Source organism: Haliaeetus albicilla, chromosome 20 (assembly GCF_947461875.1).
Source record: "Haliaeetus albicilla chromosome 20, bHalAlb1.1, whole genome shotgun sequence".
NCBI classification, from domain to species: Eukaryota; Metazoa; Chordata; class Aves; order Accipitriformes; family Accipitridae; genus Haliaeetus; species Haliaeetus albicilla.
The window spans coordinates 5,424,374-5,447,396 of record NC_091502.1 but is presented as its reverse complement, the minus strand read 5'-3'; the positions used below and the strand labels follow the sequence as shown (position 1 = coordinate 5,447,396).

Below are 23,023 nucleotides of genomic sequence, written 5' to 3'. Positions count from 1 at the left end.
GGTGGGGGGGAATCAAATTTGAGCAATGCTTACCTTGTGCCCAAATTCTTTATTGCAATTCAGCAAGCACCACTCATGACAGAGTGACAGACACTGTATTCTAGCAGAGTAGTAGCAAGCATACGGAGAAATGAAAACTGCTAGTCTACGTACCAGCCCATCATCTTTATTTTTAGCTGCTGAAATGTGATCATAAATATATTCTGAAATTCATGTGGAACACGTGCATTTCACCGTGTCTTACTTTTTAAGAGAACCCCTGTTTTGGTTTTTGCTCCTTAACCCCACATAGCCAAGCACAAGACTTAGAGCACATTTTACAAGGATTATCATATCCTTTGACGCAAAAAGGATTAAATAGTAATTTGTAATCCAGGCTTCTATTCTGCCGTGGCAACTGATGCTCATCATTGCCCTGCCTTGTAGTAGATAATGTGCACCTTCTGGAAAGGATTTCATGAGGGAAGAGCATAGCGGTTCTTTGTTACTGGAGGCTAAGAATGCAAAATGAGACCCCAAAAGAGATTACTCAAAAACCAGTCTTAAACGTATTATGTAAGAGTTTAAAGATTGGAGAGCAGATAAGGGAGAGCGCGCAGGGCCCTCGTGCTCCAACCACAGCTCCCTCGCTCTGCGTTCCTGCTCCTGGATTAACGCAGAAGGGATGAGACCCATCTCATGGCTGTTCTTTAGGTAATGCAGAATAAACCACATAGATGTTCTAGAAAAAAACATTGCATTGATTTGCAACTTTAGCAAATTATTTTGCCGCTTAGGGCACGAGGAGAGGAACACGTGGTGCGTGTCGTATTGTACTGGAGGGTACCTGCAACACCAACAGGCAGGGCAGAGGAAAAGGACACGGAGAAGGGGCAGAAAAAGCCATTTTATGAGTGTGTTGCCCAAATACTAGACCCACTGTTGACTACGACCAGGACTCTTCCTCCTTCTCCAAGTAACCAAGGTCCCGAGAAAGAGCAAGTCCTGCATCAGCAAGGCTATGGAAAAACCCAGGGACTATCCTGTGCACCGCAGTTACGGAGCTCTGGTTACGGACCCCTGACAGTGAGCATCCTGAATTCACCTTCCCGAAGGCTTCTAGCATTTTTATCCTTCGAAGTCTACGTGACTCACATGGCAGTCTGCTACAGAGCACCAGGCAGCGTCATATAGTAAATATACCCAGGAGATACTCTGACCATATACTTGCTGTGGCCAAAGATACCTGCACCCCTCTTTTAGAAGGTTGCACTTAAATCCTTTTGCGTGTTAAAAACTTTTTTAAATAGCTTACTATAAATTTTGAACAAGGAAAAGTTATTGAGCGATCAGGCTTTCACTGCCACGTTTTAAATTATCAAGACAAGCCTTCTTTCTTAGGAAAGCTATCTCCAGAGACAAGCTCTGTTTACTGAAATCACAAGTTTGTCCTCAGTGAAACACAGGCAGTCACTCTCTGTTGCCCACCACTGAAGGAGGCGAGCTGACAGCGTGCCCCATCCCAGTGGTTTAATGCTGCTGGCGCAGGACCAAGTGCCCTCGGCTGTGCTTTGCAGCCGAGCTGCCGCTTCAGGCCATGGGCAGGCTGTTTCTGCTGCCGTTTGACATTGCCTCTAGCCACTTCCCAGCGCTGCCAGCGCCCTGTTAGCTTAAACCATCAATAAATGCCATATAAGCTAACCCCGCCACCTTGTCTAACAGCTGACGTGACCACCCTTCCACCACCTCTCTGCCAGCAGAGCTGCAGGAGGACTAGACAGTGGATTACAACATGAAGATTAAAAAAAAACCGAACAAAACCCACCACACCCCGCTACCACCATGCAACCCCCCCCCCCCGAAAAAAAAAACCCCAAAATATTGATATTTCCTCCCTTTCATGCTGCTGTCTGCTTCCTTCACTGCTGTGCTGCATTTGGGGGCAAGCCTATTCCACGACTGAGGAATCAGTCACCAGGATTTGTATTGATTATATACCACAGCTGCCTAATTATCAATTCCAAGACTTTTTACAGGCTATTCCCAGTGCAAAATATATCAACTAATTTACAAAGTCCACAAACACAATATTTGTGGTCTGACCAACAAGTGGGATGGCAGGCAGGGTCTAAATTTCACCGATGTAAAGCACTATGCCCCTGAAATCCACAATACAGGAGCACTGCCATTTATAATACCCTACTTCAACCCTCATTATGCATTCCTTATATTATTTGCTGTATCTCTTATCACTGCAGATCACCAGCTCCACAGGACAGTATGAGCTCAGGAAAGCTGCAAACAGGAAACACAGTCAGAATTATAAAAAAATATAAAGAGGGTAAAAGAGCCAGCCAGGCCTGTTATTCAAGTCATATAATTCCCTAGGAAATAATTCTCCTGGGACTTCATTACAACAGCCAAACAGTGCCCTGCTTTCAGTTTTAAATCACAATCCACTTGGGAACTGGGTGAGACTGGACATCCAACTGTGCAAATTTTTATTTTATTTTTTTAAGTGGAGTGTGCATGAGGGTGATTTCAGACTGAAAAAGACAGCCTTATCCTTAGGCCTCCTCTAGTTCTGACTTACTGATTCAACTAACATTGTTTGGAGAAGCTTGACACATTTTTACAAAAGCATAAGATGTCAAGCTTTATACCTACATCAGATTTCACGGTGTTTATTCCTTCTGTCTGAATGGGCACTATAAACAAAAACCAAACAAACCACAAGCAAACCGGAATTGGAGCAATAACTTCGCCTTTTTACTATGGTTGTCTTTTTTTTACATAAGTCACAAATAATTAATACCAGTTTCAGTTTGAAGTTAATGGAAATATGTATTTTGCAATGAATGCTCTCAGAGATTTAAGTAACCTATTTCTAAATTGTCTTATTAAAAGCCTGGAGATTTAGAGCCCATTAACTGACTGTTCAAAATTTTACAGAAAAAAATCTGATATAACCCAGAAGCAAACAGCTAAGGAAAACAGCCATCTTACCAACGAATGTCTCTAAAAATTATCTTTAATATACCATAATTTCCTCTTTTGTTTACTACCCTATGCGATTTCCTCAAGCACAAGCAAAGGTCAAAAGAACACCCTTTGATGAATGACACCCCTGTTCCTTTGCTGGACTGCGGTGCCCCTGTATCCCAAAACAGCCGGGATGCAGATCTCTCAGTTCTGTGGCTAACGATGTAATAGTAATAACTACGCCAGAACGGACATCTTCTCACTGAGACGTATCTAACCACTGAATCATTGTTTAATTTATACTGTGTAGCTTAAACCAACTGCAGGTGAGAAAATGTCCACCTGCATTTCCTCTCAATTCAAGGCTGCCTTACCCCTTCGCAGTGGGGAAAGGGAGGGGATGGAAAGAAGTTCTAACAGCTACGGTGAAAGGTTTTGTGTGACCCTAAACTCAGGCAGACCTTTCCCGGTCAGTCAGATTTGTACTTGCAAGGCAACACGTAACACACATCGATCAGTAACTCTGAGCAACAGTACGGTCATCACCCTGGATTTCGAGAAAGGTTGGCTTAATTTCAAAATGTCACAGGATTTCTGAAGTCTGTTCTCCACGGCCATGGCACCCGAGCACCCAAGCTAGCTAGGAAGAATGTCAGGGTACCCAAATTCCCCTGCCTTGTCCAAACGCCAGGGCTGTGAACAGCATCTCTTGGCAGCCAGGAGTGGATCAACACAAGCCCCAGGAGAGGGAAACGAGAGAGTGATACATCCATCGCTTAAAAGAACACATCATAACCGATTAAAAATTAGTTCTTAATTCCCAGTCCAGTATCCTTCACAGGAATTACAGCATCAGGCTGATGATTCATAACTGTTTTCAAAGCAGACCCTAGCCTGAGTGGAAGAATAAAATATAGCAGAAACTGTAATAAAAAACATGATGAGAATAAATAGCTAGCGCACAGCACTAGAGGGGAAAAGTGTTATTCCACATCTTCCAATAAGCATGACCTAGCTCATTAGATACAATCTCTGCTTTAATATTAAAGCCACACAGCAAACAAATGAAGCAGAACTAGCAACTTGTATTGACTTTACAATATCCCTGTTAATTATACTGATATCCGAGGGCTGCACTGTCTTCAAATACCGAACCCCGATTCGATTTTAGTCCAGGTTTATGAGAAAGTAATCCTGTTAGACTTCCTCCTTTGAAAACGCAAACAACTGAAAGTGTTGTCAAAAGGCAGCATCTGGCAGCTCAAAGTCAGGAAAAAACCTGAGAGATGGGCAGAGCACAGCAATTAGACTGGGGCAGATTTCTGCTAATGCTGCAGCCACACTGTCACCGCGTGCCAATTATCCAATACACCTATTTTTTGTACCAACGAGCAACCCTCTTCCACGTTTTTTTTTTTTTAAGTCATTCAGCAGAATGACTGGAATTTTTATATTCAAACTAAATAAAACTGTGCCTGAACGGTGACTTGGTTCCACTAAACCACAACCAGGCAAGGCTGGGCTTGCAGTAAAACCGTCTCTCCGCAGATTATTTTTTTGCCTCTGTGCTCATCTTTTTGCTCCATCAAAGCAATGCCCACACAGCCAAGGTGTCAGCCCTGTACCAGATGTTGACGTGGCATCACTGCTGCAAAGGCAGCGGGTCGCAGGCGATGGTTTTCCTTCCCCGCCTCAGGGGTGTGGGTTTTTACGAGCAATATCCTAAGAAAGATGCGCACGCGTGCTCCCCTTGCTGGGTATTTCTTAAGTACTGCGTTTTTCCAGGCTGCGAAATGAAACCCTGCTTAAATCTGGCAAACAAGGAGCGTTTGGGAAAATGAATAGGACCGTAAGTTGTGTTCGGTATTTGTGGAGTGCTGCGTTTCCCTGGCAACGGGGGGGCTACGGGCTTTAATTAACCGCTGTGACGTTAAGGGCCCCCACCGTACACGTGTGAGACACATGAAGAGATGTAAAGAAAGGGGAAACCGAGGGGAAGTGCAAGGCCATCCAACCTCAGGAGATGGATGACCCCCGCCTCCCAAAACTAACACCTCAAACCCAGGGATGCTCGACACCAGGGGATGACGAGAGGAAAGAGAAGGACGTGGTACCCAGAGATAAAACAAGCGGCCAGAAGGTTTTGCTCAAACACGCGAAGATCATCCTGCAGCCGTTTTCTACGGCACAAATGGAATGGCTTCTATTTTGGGACCAGGAGATTAAAATAGCTTTACTTTAGTCAAATCGGTCTCGAACGAGACAGGGAAGATGAGGATTCTGACCCTACGGAGGTCTCTGCAACAAAATATCCATTCTTTATAGCAAACACAGAGCTACATCCGATAAATCATCTAAGAATAGAAGAAAAGGAGACAAGAGTATGAATCTTTAATGAAGATACATCTATGCATCTACAGATCAAACTTCACATATTCCTACCGAACAAGAGGAGCGCTGAAAAAGGAAGAGTTAAAACGCACAAGTCCAGCTAGACGAGAGTCGCCCATTTCGGACGGCCGGGCTGCTCTCCTGGGCGGCAGCAAGCCTGACCCCCCTGGAGGAAAAAGGACTTGAAGTTGCACCCCCTCCCCTGCAGGCACGGCAGCCGCTGCTGCCCACCCTACTCGAAGTCTCGCTCACGAGTATTTGCCCTTCTGCGCCAGCCCAGGTGGTGGCCACCTTTAGAATTTGCAAGAAGAACCATTTTCTGTGGGTGCATTCAATTTTCTGCTAAGTGGAAAGAGAAGGGCCGGTTTCTGGGGGCTAACCCTGCTTGGCGTCAGAAGCCACCCCACCGCAGGAACCCCCAAACACGGGACAAGCGCCCGGGGGCTCAAGATGCTTCCAGGTCTCTCAACAACTGAGCAGGTTTGCAATACTTTCAGACCTGAGAGTATACAAAAAAACCCACTCGCATGAAACCTCCTTCAAGCTTCTAAATCCCTTTTCGGATTTTTGCAGCAGTCAAAAAAATAGATAAAAAGCAGCAAAATGAGCTGAAAGTGAAAATAACCACTTACCTGCCTGTCGAGCCAAAGACAAATTTCCTTCCTAGTGCAAAGAAGATAACGAAAGCAGTATCTCATTACTGCTGTTGTAACAGGTGGGCTTTTATATCCAGTGGGAGCAAAAAAAAAAGTACCCCAGCAGTCAAAAATCCACGACAAGGAGACAATTAGCGATGCTTTCTTCTCACTGATGGAGCAGAGGAGAAAGGCAAGAAAGAGTAAAACATTTGCTTAGCCGCCATGGTTATTTTCTGCAGTGCAATCTGTCCACCAGCCCTTGCCATATGTGCCACCCTTTCTGTTTGGAGAGATGAAGGCAGCAGAAAGCTGTCCATCAAGATGCTAAACCTTCTGGAAACCCTCCCCTGCGCACTCTGCCCTGAAACGGGGACTTTCGTGGATGAACAGAAAACACTTAACTAGATTAAACGTAGCTGGTTCCTGGATATACACAGAGACAATTTGATTTGATTAATTCAAATTTTAAGGAGCTGAAGCGATTCAAAGAAAATAAAGAAGAAAGCGGTGAGCTATGTTCCCTTCTTCTGCTCTTCTGTATAACCAGGCCCATCCCTATGGGTGTGCATGGAGAAAATTCAGGGAGACAACACTTGGATTAATCACAAAACGGCTTTGATGACAGAGAGAAGCTGGGGGTGGAAGGGTGGAAAGAAGGATAAAAGAACTTTCTGCGTAGTTAAATTGCAGGACTAACTATTTTCAGGGAGAAACACCAGCCCCATCTCTTCCTTTGGGCGTACGCCACCTTGCCTAACATGTTACAGCTGGTTTCCCCCACCAACCACAACCCCAGTGATGGTGGAAAGCTATTTTAAAAGGTAAACTATGCTGTTACCAAGCAGTTCTTCAGCTCAGCCACATCATGAAAAATTGAAGCTACCCCCTACCAAGCTAACAAAAAAAGCCCAGTCTCTCTCAAAACAAGGATTTCTGAGATCTGTGTGAGTCAGAGCCAAGAGGACACGCTTTAGAGATGGCTCAGATGAACAAGCCACACGCTGTCCTTCCTCTGCATGAAAGCAGGCAGAGTCCTCCGCAGGAGCGAGCGCCCATCGGCTGCGAGGAACCCGCGACAGCCTGTGGCCAGAGGAAGAAACCTGCAGGTATGGGAGAAAGAGTGCAGAGGATGGTGTAGACGGAAGGTTTGCGGCTTCAGCCTCCAGCCTCGACCTGCCAAACAGCACCCCGGCAGCTCAGGAGCATCACTTGAAGAGCTGAGGCAATCTCCTAAACCGGTCTGCGCTGCCTAAAGACTGCTTATTTTCTCCCTAATGAAAGAAAACGAATCTCACCACATCAGGACTCTCCAAAAAAAAAGAAGAAAAAACCCTCTGCCTTAAGCCTACAGTCAAAATGGAGTGTTTAACTCGGGCTACCTACACCCGGGCCAAGTTAACCAGGAGACATGACTTGCTCGTGAGCAGGGGTACCGCATGCGGAGGGACGAGTTCACCTGCGAAACCACCCCAATTTGGTCTGCAGCCCAGTGTGACCAGGGAGCAGGGAAAGCTGGGCTGGCTCCGGCCAGCTCTTGGCAAGCAAGTGACTCCCGAAATCACTGCCACGGCTGAGCAGTCCCTACCTGTGCCTGCGAAGGACGATAGGATGCCATCCGCTAGCTGTCACTTGAATTAACTCCACAATAAAGGCGAGTTCTTTGATTCTTAACGCTGTGCCTCTCCCTGCTAACTCTGCTGAAGACATTTCGCTTTGCTGCTGTACATTACTCAATTTCCACCTAATTTCCAGGGAGAGCTTTCAGTCTGACCCGTGTAAAAAGGTTATTTTCAGAGCCAGCTGCCCGACCCAGCTTTGAGCACACAGGAAAGGCAGAGCGTGACCTGTCCTCATGTTCTCTTATAGTTATACAAAATAACCCCATGTTATTTTGTAGGACGCTTGTCAGAAAATAAAAACTTTACATTGAGATCTTCTGATTACACTCTCTATATGGACACGTACCACGCCTCAGATAGATGTGCTCTGTACACAGATACTGAAAATAAATGCAGCCACACATCATCAGAATTTATATAACAAGAACCTGTTAGATCTAGAAGCTGTCATCTTAAATATACAAATAGTATCTTAAATAAAAAACATGTAAATATTTTGGATCTAAGCAGGTCTTTACATACCCAGCAGACAAGTACTTGATCCAGGGCCTCCAGACTGGATTCAGAGAGGGAAGTGGACGTTGAGTTGACTATGTAAAGTCAAGTCTGGTTATACAGATTTGACAGAGACAAAGAATATGGAAGCAAAGGCAGCACTGCATTTGTTTTTAATCTAACTGTAGGAATCATATATTCTCTGCTTCAGCCCTTGTAATTCCACAGCCACCAAGAAAGAGTGGAGACAACATTTGTTGAATGAAAAAAAAAAAACACCAACCCCCACCCCCAACATTTTTCCTAAAACATTTCTCTCTCCCCTAACCACGTTTGTGAGCTGTTTATTTCAATTGCTTTTGCTATTAGCTTGGCTGACTGCACATTAAATATATATATACACATACATACATACATATATATATATATATATATATATATTTAAAAAACCAGAATTTCAGCACCTATTAGATAGGGAGGCTTTTAGAGTGCAGTTTATCTGCCTGAAGTGCAAAGTTTGGCTGCTGCAGTGTGTGCCCTGAATCCTGTTAGTGCTCTCAGAAAGAAACCACTTCAGTAGGAGCCCTGTTGAAAAACAGGCCTTTAAGATTCAAGTGAAAATGTTAGCAAAGACACATAATAACACGCAGTAGGCCAACAGGTCCTGGTATGTATTCTCAAATGAGTGATGGGCTAAACATTAAGTGGCAATCTTCTACCTCCCCCTTGCAGAATGAATAATGTGGAGGAGTGAGCGCTGAGCTGCTGTTACAGCATTTCTGGCCGCTTTCCTCAGTAGTCTCGTTCTCTTTGTTTAAAAAAAATAAGGTTCCTAAACAAAGGCAGACAAATGAAAATCATTACCTTCTAAGTAAGTAGTGCAAATTAAAATAAAATCAAAGAAAAAAAATGACACTAAGGACACGTAAATGGTACCACCTATGTAAAACACCAAACTGGTAGTCATATGCAGAAATTATATATAACGGATATATTAAGATAACTATAAATAAAGAAACAAACTAGAATAAAATTGTCCAATAAAAGTACAAGACAGTTAAGTGTTCAGAGAAGGCTACTTGTCCTACAAGAAAACAGCGGGAAGGGTCAGGAGAAGTTTGCTGGGTTGGAGAGTCACGAGGGCTCCAACTGCTACGCTCCTCTAGCAAAGAAAAGCTGAGTTGTTAAAAAAACCGAAGGCCTAGAATGATGAAAGAAAAATGCCCTTCGGTTCTCAGATACTTAATCATGAATTTGCAAAACACATAGAAGACATTTACTCACGTCAGTAGGGAATTCTGGTTCACCACATTTTGGGAAGAGAGCGGGAAAGGAGCGATGCGCTAAAGAGCCCTACCAGGTAGGACATTCAGATTCCTAACTTCAGGCACCACTTTTCTGTATCCGTGGTCAAAATGGTTCCAGCAATAGAGGCTGACAGAAGCATGCTACAGTGGGAAGAAGCCAACCTTCTCCTCCTCCTCCTCCTCCCTGTCCAATCTCTTCTCAGCATGCTGAAATTTTGCATTTGAGATTCTGTGGGGGATGATACATTTTTCACTTCCTCATTTATTCTATGTATTCAACCCTTAAGAGCTAGCTCTTAAAATACCAGTCTTGCTTTGAAGGATATTACTTCATTAGCATTGCTTTTAGAAAAAGGTCTTTAAGAGGCAGACGATTCAGCTTCCAGAGTACCCATCTTCTTTGCACTCGCTAACCACAAGGCTCATTTTCCCAAACCAAGCACTTCTCAACAAGTTAGGTTAGGTTCACAGACATCAAAAATGCAAACTCTCATTTATTTCCATACTTTTTTTTTTACTGCTAACTCATGCTAAACACTTTCACATGTTTTATGCCAAATACTTAGATGAAACATTTTTTAAACTTTATAAACCTTTTTTTTTTTTTAATTGCCATTTTGTCCAAGAGCCAGAAACCATCACAGACAACGGTCCTACTGCACTGGGAGCTGTGCAAATCAACCCAAAAGATGATGCTGTCTCTGAGATAAAGACTCACATTCCCATGGGATACATCTCTTTTTGTGCTGGTTTCAGCTGGGACAGAGTTACATTTCTTCACAGTAGCTAGTACGGGGCTGTGTTTTGGGTTTGTGCTGGAAACAGTGTTGATGACAGAGGGATGTTGTGGTTACTGCTGAGGGGTGCTCACACAGAGTCAAGGGCTTTGCTGCTTCTCACCCCACCAGCGAGCAGGCTGGGGGGGCACAAGAAATTGGGAGGGGACACAGCTGGGACAGCTGACCCCAACTGACCCAAGGGATATTCCAGACCATAGGATGTCATGCACACTATATGAAACTGGGGGAAGAAGAAGGAAGGGGGGGATGTTGGGAGTGATGGCGTTTGTCTTCCCAAGTCCCCGTTAGGCGTGATGGAGCCCTGCTGTCCTGGAGATGGCTGAACACCGGCCTGCCCATGGGAAGTGGGGAATGAATTCCTTGTTTTGCTTTGCTTGTGTGCGCGGCTTTTGCTTTCCCTATTAAATTGTCTTTATCTCAGCCCACGAGTTTTCTCACTTTTACCCTCCTGATTGTCTCCCCCATCCCACTGTGAGGGAGGTGAGCGAGCGGCTGCGTGGGGCTTGGTTGCCGGCTGGGGTTAAACCACGACACTTTTTCATAAAAAGGGAGCAGTGCTGTGCACCAAGATGATGAGACCTCAGAAATGCAACACAGACACCCGCCTACCCTTCATACAGAAGCAGCAGCAGTGGCAGCTCTGCTGGTAAGGCCAGGCTAGCTTAACGCAATGGCACTAGCATGCGATGGAGTATTTGGAAATAACGTACTTCCAAGCTTCTCTGTTCTTATCACCAACAACAGGGATTCAAGGAATTAGTCAGAAGTTCACCCGCAAACTGCCAGTTCATAAAATTGTAAGAAATGACTCAAACTTACTATCAAGTTCAGAACAGTCCAGCCGCTCACAGCAACAGGGTCTAGTGGGTCAAAGAGACTACGCCACAAGTCATCTTCACCTGGCAGTCGCTAAAAAGCTAAGGAAAACCTAGAAAATGAGTGCACACTTTATTCCGAGAAGGATCCCTTCTGCGTCAAGTTTGTAATATAGAGAAGTATGAGGGAACCCGCACAAAAAAACCATAGTCTGCTCTACAGTTATTAGTTTCCAGCTAGACACAGACATTTGGGTCAGAAAACCAACTTTCCACGTTTCTGTAAAGAACTGTTTAATACTGCAATAAAAGCCAGCCTTGATTTTCACCTGTTTTGAGAGTCAAAAAGCTAATAATTCCAATTTAATGAATCAAGAGGTGGGCAAACAGAGTAATTAAAAGCCTACATCCTGTCCTTTCTGTGTGTGATCTGAAAACCGAACTGCAGTCAAGAACATGATGCGTTTTTCCTTCAAAGGAGACATCGTTCTTTAAAAGCAGCAGACTCAACTACAAGCAACACTGTGTCTTATTATCCGTCATATGGGATGAGAACACAGAAATAATAAATAAAATCCCAGGCAGCTGGTCTGCCTCCATATATTGAGTGAACTTAAAGAAAACACATAGGGAAAGGAAAGAGTCCTGAAGAGGCCATCCTAGCTCAACAATTTTAAGATGGAAAAGGTAAAACCTTTCACAGAACCAAGAAGTTACACTAGAAAGCTACTGCAATAATATAGAATACTTGGGCTAAAAGGAGTCATCTGCATTACATTTCCCTTTATAAACTTCAGAACTGGAAATATACTAACTCAGATTTACTGCTTGTCCATACAAACCGGTTTAACTGAACATGAAGTTTCAATAAGGTCAAATTCTGAACTGATACTTATTTTGTTGTTAAAGCATCATGTGTTGCTTTAGCTTCAGCCAATCCCTACTACTAAATGGAAGTACATATAAAGCTGAAAGTGTTTACAAAGAGTCTTGGGTTTTTTCACTAAGTAAATGCAAATAAATCACTGCACCTTTCCCATATGCAATAGAAGATGGATGTGGGGTTTTTTTGATGCTGGATTTGGAGAACAGCACGTCTGTTGGGGCTCCGGCTGGCTGGAGACCCACGTTCTCCACTGGCCTCTTGACTCCTTTCAGACTTGTGAATGTAACTGAGGGGATGCTTTGGCTCAGAGATTCCTATTTAGCTGCAAACTGGGGGTCAAAGCATACAACGAACTAGCTAGAAAACCTTGTCCCAAATAATTATTGTAAACATTGGTATACAGCATGCTTAGGGTAAGAAAATACTCAAACAAAACCGCTGAACCTCACCAACAATTTCAAATCTTCAATTAAAAAAAACTCCTAACAGCCAGACCTGACACCTCACTTGCTTTCCAATTTTTCTTTTTCCCTCCGTCCTCTCCCCAAATCCTGGAAAAACAGTGAAACAAGAATCATTCTTCTGGGACAAACATTTCCACCTGAAAACATTAAGTAGAGTTATTTCAAAATGCCTACACACTAGAGCTCTTAACTTTTATTTTCTTCTACTGAGAAGTCCTGAAAGCAAACAGATTTAGTAAAAAGAAGGAACAAATGCATGAATGATCTTCTGTTTCTCGTTCTGTTTTTCAGCAGTGTATCATCCCTTTTTGTCTTGAAAAAGTCTTAACCAGAGGACTTGTGTTACTTAAAGTTTGCATGCACTGCACAACACCTGACAAAACGAGAAGCCTTTTTTTACAAGGTGGTTATAAAGGCTACCTGGAAGTTCACCAGTGTTTCTAGGATGCCTATTGGAAAACCTTATGGATAACTGTACAAGTATTACTACATACGTATCCTAGGAGACCAAAGAGCTTTCACATTTAAGAGCTTATTTCCAAGCCACCCTCTCAATACACATCTCATGCATTTTTATAAGTAATACAAATAGCCATGAGAAAGGAGGACATTGGCTTAATTTCAGCCAGAATGTACACTAACCTCTGCTTATATCAGCATAAATGTTTCATTTTATTTCACTTCTTCATTCTCACCTTCTGACTACAAACATATCAGAAATCTCAAGTAATTCATGAAATGTGTTTTTAAATTTGAATTTTACAAATGAGCAAAGCTAAAATTTTTTAATCTTTAAAAATTCATATACATACATGCAAATCACCGAAGAGCCTTTGTATTCATGCAAGTGAAATGTAGATTTCTGACCACAACATTTTGCAAAGCATCAACCTGTTAAATACAACATATCAGAGAACCATATGATTTAGGAAAAACCCACAGAAAGAGAAATGAAGAAAAAAAAAAAAGAAAAAAACCACAAAACGAAAAGCACAAACCAGCTAATTCAAGAGAGATTCACTTTACACTTCGGGTTAGAATAGCCTATGCATTTGAAAAAAGCCAAATTGAAAGGACTCCCTTCGTTTCTTGTTTGTCATTCTCATCACAAGGTCTAACCTGCAATTAAGCACTCGGTGCCCAGCCCCTGAAGGAGAGCATCTTTAAAATGCTGAGTGGAGCCCCGGAAACACCCAGGTACAATTCCTCGGCAGCCGGCACCGAGGATCTGTTACAAAACCCGCAACGGAGAGCACGACAGCCCCTTCCCCTCGTCACCTTTTTAGCCTACATTTCTTACCCTTCCATCCCAACAGAGGCGAGGAGGGAGCACAGCATACCTGCCCAACATAAAGGAAAAGAAGAATATACTGTTGTTCTCCTGGAGGAGGGGATATCACATGACAACAGGGAACTTCAAGGAAAAAGGTTGTCAGCATGCCGGTATACACAAATTAATTCACTGGTGGGTAATTAAAAGAGGACCAGCCCCTCCTATAAGCACTAAGCAGCTCTCGGGGTCTGATTTACTTGAAGCAGTAAATTCACCTCCTCACCTAACCTCGCACGAATACGAGTGAAGCTCTAACAGCTGTGGCTCAGCAAATACTAACCGGAGCAGAAGCCAGCCTAAAAGACCGGCCGGCGCTCTCTTACGCTGTGTCCTTTTCAAATACTAAACCCAACACTAAAATTAACCGCAGGCTAACATGTCGCCAGCAATTTCTTACGAATGCATAATGAAATGGTGCTACTACATCTAGCGCGCCACCGTTTTGTAAGCACAGCCGGTGAGCATGTGCGGGTATCTCACACGCAGGAATACTTACAATAACTCCAAGTATATAGTGGCTTGACAACACGTACAGGACATTTCAAGTCTCTGTCATGCTCGCTATGTGCTATGAATATTATGAAAAGCAACACAGTGTTTGCAAGAAAAACAACAAGTTTGATTATGTAACGTTATTTTTCTTTCCTCTCCTCCTCTATTTAAGAAAATTCTGCTTTTTAAAAAAGAAAATTAAAATGAAATGTTGGAACTCTCTCAAAACTGTGCGTACTTTCTGGAAAAGTTTCAATTTCTGTACAGTTTTTTTAATTCAGTATCTCAATACTAGAGGGGTATTCAGAGCAAAAAGTCAGTTTTACATCCCGAAATTACCCTGCTTTTATCAATTAAAAAAAGAAGGGGTGGGGGAAGGGAGAGGGGAAGAGTATTCTAGTTTTTTTCAAATTAACTAACTTCCTGGCTTTTTGAATACTAGATACACTGCATATCTGCAGACTTACAAGCTACAAACTACTATCTTCCATGGCAGCTTTTATAAAGTCCAGTGTATTGGACTTCAATAACTCCACTTTCAAATTGAATACTCAAGTACTATTTTTCCATTATACTGGACATAATACAAATAACACGCACGAGAGGCTACAGCCAGCTAAATATGATAACCACCATATCCCTCAAGACACAGTCCTCTCCCTTCACTTACTTCGTTCCATGAAGTGGATGAAAAAACCCCCCTAAACCTACAAACACCACCATAAATCACCAGTAGACAAGTATGCTCCAGTGGCAAAGGTTCAGTTTGAGGTCTCAGTGGATGCTTCAGAAGACTTCAGGGTGGTCTTTATACCACCCTCCACTTGAGAAAACATGACTGCAAAGTAAATTACCCCTCTGAAAAAGTACCAAAACTGTTTTCCTTGACTCTTCTTGGCTTGGCATGGTCTTAAACAAACAGGCTTGGATGAACAGCGTAATGAAGAGGACTGATGTCCCTCTGGTTCACAGGACAGCTGCATGGCCTGGAGAAGGCATGGCCCCCACCGAGGCCACCAGACCTGTTAAATAAATTGTCCGATCAGAAGCCAGGCTGGTTCTGCTCCTTCCTGCGAGATAAAACCTGCGATGGTATTTCAAAGACCTAGAGAGCGCTATGAAACTTTTGACCTCTGCTAGAGACGTTTCCAACAGCACTAAAATGACGATGTCAATGATATTTACGCTAGGCGAGGGTCGTTTTCCTTCGGTTTGAGCATTTGCCTGTAATACACCATTTCACCTGGAGAATCAATATAAACCAATCCTGGCTACAGCGTTCCTCTGTCAACACACCAATACTACACCTACATGGGCTTCCTTTAGCATGCAAGTGTCATTAATTAAAATAAAAGGGAAGCCATGGTAGAAATGGCATTTGCCAAGATATGAAGATTTTTAACGTGGGGATCTTAGCTGTACTGTGAAATGCAGCAAAGGAAGGGGGTAAAAGCAGAGCCTTCACCCTGCCGCGCAAAAGTAGGCTCAAAAAAAGTTGTTCCCCAGCCCAGCCACCGCAGGGTTCCCTCCGAACCCCCAAACGCCAGCACTGCTCTCACTGCCGACGAAGGCGGAGGAGGACAGCCCGGATCTGCCGGCTCAGCCAAAGGGCTGAACCAAAATTCTGGGTTTGACCCCCAGAATCTCCTTCAGGAGCCGTGTCTTCAAAAGACATGGCTGAAGGAAGCATGTTCTCCCGAGTGATGAGCCTATTCCCTGCATCAACATGGGGTTTAACGCACGGACTCCGCAGTTTTAGCGGTCCTTTGCAGCAGGAAAACTAAGATATTAAGATTTGATTTCAACTAAGCATGCCACTTGATTGCAATGAACAGCTGAATAATGAGATTTTATTGGAAAGAAAGAAAAACCCACCACAAAACCCCACATTATACTAACCTCAAGAAAAAAAAAAAATGTATTTCCAAAGGAAGAAATAAACAACTTTCACCCTCGGTAAAAAGTTGAGAAATGTGCACACCACCACTGAAATATAATTAATACACAGCCTTCAGAAGAGTCCAAAGGAGCAATTTAATTAACTACCCGCTGATTTCATAAATGACAAGAACACACAAAGGTAATGGCACCTTATAATTGAAAATGTCCTGTTTATTTAGCTGAGCAATTGTGCTGTTCTATGTTGTGCATAAATATGAGAAAACACGTTTTGAACTCGTGACATTTTTAACTGTCATGTAAGGTGTAACAGTACAACGTACTGCCCATGATATAGTCACTGCATACTCCACTTACTTAATGCCTTTACCCAAGAACCTCAAAGTCACTGACAACCATAAAGGTCTTGACCTTTCTGAAGTCTTTTGATGGGCCTTTTCCATGCCCTTTTCAAAAACGCAGAAAAGCTGGGAGGAAAAAACACAATTTTATTGGTATGCCACTTCAAACAAACTATCGCCTCATGGAGGGACTTAGTTTATATCTGTAGTTTTCCCACTTTCATACAAAGGGATCCTCTGTAAGCCCCATGAAATACTTCTGTTGACAATCCTGTAAATATATTTTACAATTTCTCACCCTTTTCCTTCACGTGGGAAAAGCCTCCTTTCAGCTACTACACCCTTTTTTAAAACTGAAGAGAAGCAGCTTTTACCAAGGTAGGAAAACAATGTAACAAAATACGTGAAGGCTCTTCCTCATCTTTTTCATTGGTCTTTTCATGGATAAAGCTGAACTACATTAATATTCCTTCCTGCATTCACAAAACTCAAAATGCCTTTGTGCTGCTACATTACAACCATCAAAGTCTATTTGACTGAACATGAAACAGAGCAAGATCTGAATTTATGAGCTGTCCATCTCCTTATCTAATGGACGCACTAGGAGCATTCATTTATACCTGCTTTGGGGCATACATAATTTAAAATAACAGACTGAAGAGACTCTTCAAGCACAGCGGTCTCCACTGGCAAGCTGATCGCCAGACTAAAAGATTTTCCTTCCAGGACTCAACGACGTACCACGAACCGAACCTCAGCGGTCCAGCTCCGCAGCAGCAGTGGCACGCGAGGACGGATGCGGCTGCCTCGTACGTCGGTCTCGGGATGCCTGGTCCTGCCTGTCCCCGCCATCGGCAGCCCTGGGATGACATCAGTGACTTTACGTAGCGTTGGCTCCCTGCCCACCTGCTACAGGAAAAGCACCCCCTAATAGAAATTGTACCATTAAGTGCTGATCCCAACAGCATCACTGGACGATACATCTAGCTGAAGCAATTAGTTTGCGGGTACACATTAAATACACATTTCTGCGATTTTGCATCCAACAGTGAAATCTTTACTTATTGGTATTAGCTAGTCACGTTTACTGTTCCTGAGGGTTTCCGATCCTTAAATGTTTATGATATTTACTCAGTCTGTAGCAAAGCTTTACCAAGCCTACCTAGCTGTATTAGCTGCCTGTCAGTGATGCTCCAGATATGTAAACATCTCTTTAAAATTATGAACCCCCCCATTACTTTAGGCATTATGGTTTATTTACCAGTTAGATGAGGCAAGAGAGGTTCTTGAATAAATACCATAAAGCAGCCTCTAATAATTCTTGTAACTCTTTATTTTTTTTTAAAGTCTTTCCCAGCTTTCATGTGTTAACTCTTTCTAAGAGCATTCACATCAGAAACCAGCAGGTCCCGGGTACCGCCTGTGCCCCATACCCCAGGAACAGCACCTTCGGGTTCCTTGTTAACACTCCCTTACGTATCCTTACTCAAAGTACACTTAGGCATCTTACCACAGGACTGAACAGAGCTGCTTTCCAATGGTTAATCATGATGACTGCTGCATGTTTCCAGGATGCATTCACCCTGTGAAAACTGTTCAGATTTTCTGCTTCTAAATGTTATAGAAAATTTATTCCTTAAATTGTAATATATCATTCAACTGCCTGCAGCTTCCAAACTAAATTGGACTGCTCAATATTGCTGACTTGTTTCTAGCATTTACTATTGCAATAAGCTTTATCAGAAATGCTCGCCTTCTTCCATGCCACTAATATATTTTGAAAGAAAATGACGCTCCTCGACTCTTTGAAAGAACTCCATTTACCCATCATATTCCTCCCTAACAACTGCACTCGAGTTTTCTTGAGTGGTCTTACCTGCAGTAAGAGCAAATCCATAGTACCCAGATTTCATGTGCTAGGTTAACTTGGTAACAAGCATTAGAAAAGAGACTGACTGCAGCTAGAGAAAGGCTTCATCATACAGTTATTTGTTGCAAGTGTCACCTCCCACTGGGGAAAGCTCTCAAAGATAAATGGTGTTTGTGTAACTCACCAAAAGTTGCCTGGGATGCAGGATGGGAAAAGGAACAAGGAGTCCTCAGTAGCACAGGAGAGCTCTGAATTTTTCACAGAATATCAGAACTTGCCATTGAATAGAGCAGAAATATCAGATCTTGAAGATGACCTTCCTCAAAACCTGCCTGTAAGAATCCCTGTACTGCTCAGGTTTGTTTCTTTTTAAATGGGTTAAATGCTGCCCATTTTCCCCTATTGATAGGCGGATTATTTTTTCCTTTGTAACACCATTCTCCCAAGTTTTCTGCTACACAAGTCTGAAGAGCCAGAGCCGTGGTGGTCTGCGGCTTGTTTATGAAGCTGGCCCTTACCATCTCCCCAGGCAGCCCAGAGGGGCAGGCAGCACCCGGGCATCACCCTCCTGCCTCCCGGTGATCCCTGAGCCTACGGGTATGCGGGATGGGTGGGAGGAGACAAGTTATTAAGTGATCAAAATACACACAGAAAAATAATTCATTTTAAATATTACACGAGGGATTGAAGTAGTTTATTAATTGCATCTTCTAGATTAATTTCTGCTTCCATTAGGTCATGGCACAGTGAAGTAATTTAAATCAAGGGATTTAACAGCACTTTGAATTAGTTTAATAATGCTAAAGCTTAGTGTATATATCCAAGTATTTAACTCGCAAGAGCTACCTTGTTTCACTGTTTTATTAGTGAAATTAGTTAAAAATAAAAAACCCAATTAGTTTAAAAATCAAATGTATTTCATTACCATTCCTGGTAGAGAACCTTATTTAAATTTTACAAGAATAATGAAAATAAACAATACCATTTCATGTTTAAATACAACTTAAACCTTTAAACTTAAAGGTATTCACTTAAACAAATCATACTGCTTATCACTACAAAATTAGATTCTTCCAGTACAGTAATATTGCTTTTTTGCCTTCCTGCCCTCCCTGCCACCAAAGAAGGCTTATGTTTCATTTCTACCACTGAACAGCCCTTCCGTTTGCTGGTATTTCACCACAGAATGTAATTTTGGAAGTGGCAGAGCCTTGCCTTGAGCTTGAATCATTGCCACCAAAAATCTCATCCTTACAAAAATCAGGATGAACAGAAAAGCACAGTCCAAAGTGTTTTTCTTTGCACATCAGCGGTTCAACTACCTCAACACCGACACCTCTGCACAGGACCCGCTTTCATACAGCCCACTCAGATTCTTCAACCCAGCAGCTCAAACATTTGTTATCTTTTAGCAAATACCTGCTACTGACTATTTGCATTTCACAGCCTTTCCCACAGTTTCTGGTTGTAAGAGTAACCTTCAGGGTGGCTTTCACTAGCACTCTCTCATTTCATATTTCAACAGACCAGGAGAACACGGATGCTCAGCTTCCAGGGCTCAGCTGAGGTAGCTTGTAGCTCACAAAACCAGAACTTCTTACACCATCTCCCTATATGTCTACTAGTGTCACAGCCAGAGGGTTATTTTCAAAATGTCTTCTGTATGTGCATTATCTGTTTTTAATGAAATAAAGAATGCAAGAAAATTATTCAAACAAAATATGAGACTATCTGCCATAAAACTGAACCTGGCAGAGAACCTTAGCATCTCTTAGAGACAACGAATGTCCTTAAAGTCAATTTTCTGAATTGAGAGGAATCCATTCTACTGATACATTTCCTAAGTAATTTCTTATAGAAGAATTACATTAGGAGTTGAGGACAAATTTAGTTCTTTCCACGCCAAAGCCTGCATTCACTGTGTGCCTTTATAAACTCCAGAATTGCTAAATACATGTAAACCTCTTAAATAAATAAATTAAGCACCAAGAACATTTTTCTTCCAGAATTACTTTGCAGCGTAACTAGAATGGTACTTCTCCTTCACTGCAATATTATGTCGTGCTACTAACTCAAAAGTTCAAACCATTTTCATTTCTTTATTACCAGTAGCAATCTAGGAAATGCTGCCATCAATAGTAAATCTACATGAAGTCGCACTCCTCTGGTGCATTTCGTGCATAGCAATCAGTTCATAACGCAATCTTGTGTTGTTTAAAATTCAGTTTATTCTTCAATTACTCTGCTAGCCCGACTCTAATTTATTATATTTTCTGGTACATTTGATTTTGGATATTATGACATCCTGGCTCATGCCATTAGAGAGGAAACATAAAATGGTGAGGATGTCTAGGGACAGCTGAGAGTAAGATAGCAACAGCCTGGAAAATTAACAATATCACTGTCTCTGTGCTCAGCTAGACCTCTCCTGCATTAGCGCTAAAAAAAATTTGGCAGTATTTCTCCAATATAGACTTGACATCCAGGAATAGCCTCAGAGGCACCATAAAACCTCAGCTAGTGCGGCAGGCAGCTCGGGTGGTTGGGAGGGTGGATGGCAGCCTCCGAGCCTGCCGGGGCAGCTGAGCTGCCAAAGAAATGAAACACTGGCCCTGCCACTGCTCAAAGCCCACCAAAGAACCCAACATGATTCTAAATGCCACTGATACTATATACATTGATTTTTATTTTTTTTTAAGCTTTGCATTGTCTCTGTCCTAGCTACCCTTTCTTTTTCCCAGCACCCAAGGTGAAATGAGAGGCAGCAGCCAAAGTCTTCTCAGAGCATCTTTCTTGAGAACCCTTGCAGAAGGCAGGGCTTCGCTTCCCCCTCCAGCTTGGCGACCGACTAAATTAACCTTCAGGGCATGATGCCAGCCCCACCTGCTTACTCAGGCTTTTGCCAGCAAGGGAAGCTCTCACCGCACTGATTTGTCCTTCGAAGACGATCCTCTTTTGCTTACTTCTCACTTTGCCCTCCTACACCCGGCATTTGAACTCCTGCATCCAGAGGATGGAGGGGCAGTCCTGATGGGGAGACATCAGGCTCCTGTATTCACATCTGACCTTTTTCCCCTACAACAGATTCTGACTTCAAACATGAAAAATCCTCATGTGCCTGCACAGCTTGCTCTGTCCCAAGAAATTCCACACTGGGTTTTGAAAAAATTTATATTTCCCTTCTTCTCTCTGTTCTTTAGAAAGCCTGAAGACAGCTTGCCAAAACAATACCCAAGAGTGAACGCTTTGCAGGGAAACCCAGGCAGCTGGACCCGTGAGAGGCTGCCAGCATTGGAAAGACCTTGCAGTGGGGGAAACCTGGCTGGACCCAAATCCTCACTAATCATTTTGTCCTCCAGAAAAAAAAAAACCACAACCAAAACAACAACAACAAAAAAACCAAGCAGACTACTTTTTGTCTGTAGGATAACAAAGTTTTCTCCTGTCTCTAAGCTGTATTGTAGCTCAGGCAGTATTGCCAGCTCCTTCTAAACCTCATAAGCAGAAAGGATTTTACTAATGATGTAGCTGCTGCAACCATTGCAGTCATTTAAAAACTACATGTAATTTTTGACATTGTCTAACGTTAAAACATGACGATTCAGGTTGCAAGCTAACTTACGAAATTAAGAGATGCCACTTTTTAGCTTACCCACTTTCAGTTTTCCCCACCCCTCCTGAACCTGTGTTGTAACCCAGCTGCTGGTTTCTGTTCAAAAGCTTTTTTCCTCCGCAGCCCAGTCCTGTGCAAAGGACAGACACAAAAGGGAGTAGCATGAGGGATGCACAAGCATGTTACCAACATTAGGTTGCTCAATTTCACACTTTAAAAACCCCACTGAAAGAAAGTTATTGGTGCATGAGAAATACGGAGCACAATTTTAGCTTGTAGTCAGAGCAAGTCAGATCAGGCCACCCTTAGGTGGGATGGGGAACTGGGAAGGAGGGGCCCTTCCCTCCTGTTAACCGCTATCCCATGCCCCAGTGTTTCACCACCACGATGAGAGAAAATAGCTCCTCTCATTTTGGTGTATGGGTACCAGGAAAACATACTGACTAAGTTCTTTAAAAGCACACGACAACATCAGCTCCAATCATTTTCCCTTCTGAATCCCATATACTCTTAAGTAACTTGTCCATCCTTATGCTGCAAATCAATGTACACGCTCCAGTGTCTGCCTGCACCTGCTGTCATTATCCATGTTTCAAACAAACCACAAATTGAGACCAGAGACTCGATTTCATTTCCCAGCGTGCAGAGAATAATCATCAATAATTGATGTCAGTCGGCTTCATTTGGGGCACTGCCTCGGGCATGCAATGGAGACTTACGGTATGCACCAAGAAAAGGAGGATTTGTATATATAAAATGATTTGATAATCTGAAAAAATCCTCAGTTAACAAAGGAAGTTTACAGATAATCATATTAAAGATTAGAGTTGTTTTAAAACAATGCAGAATGTATTCGAGAACATCTGGGAAGAAAGATGGTAGTTTTAAAAGCAAATCCTTGGGGGAAAATATCTTCCCCCCTCAAATAGAAAACAGTAATTCACTTTATGAAATCCTAATCCTCTTCAATTAGTGTTAAGGCAGAGCATTTTTTCCAATAAAGAGTTTTATCAATCTATTTAAATGCAATTTTATAAATAAATATTTAAATATATTTAAATACAGTCTTAGTATCTGATTATATGATCAGTTATTCCAC

General features: G+C 42.6%; 1 protein-coding gene across 5 annotated transcripts in view; it reads right to left on the bottom strand.

Moving 5' to 3' along the window:
* The window catches only part of LNX2 (ligand of numb-protein X 2), a 64,080-nt gene that overhangs the window by 28,027 nt on the left and 13,030 nt on the right, over positions 1-23,023 (bottom strand). The window contains exon 2 of one of the 5 annotated variants that reach the window (XM_069808087.1): positions 5,985-6,159. The exons of 1 other annotated variant lie outside the window; for it this stretch is intronic. The gene's annotated coding sequence lies outside the window, so the exon portion shown is untranslated. Of the gene's footprint in view, positions 1-5,984; positions 6,345-23,023 lie in introns of those variants that run through there. 3 more of the 5 variants (XM_069808086.1, XM_069808089.1, XM_069808090.1) reach the window with 3 other exon arrangements.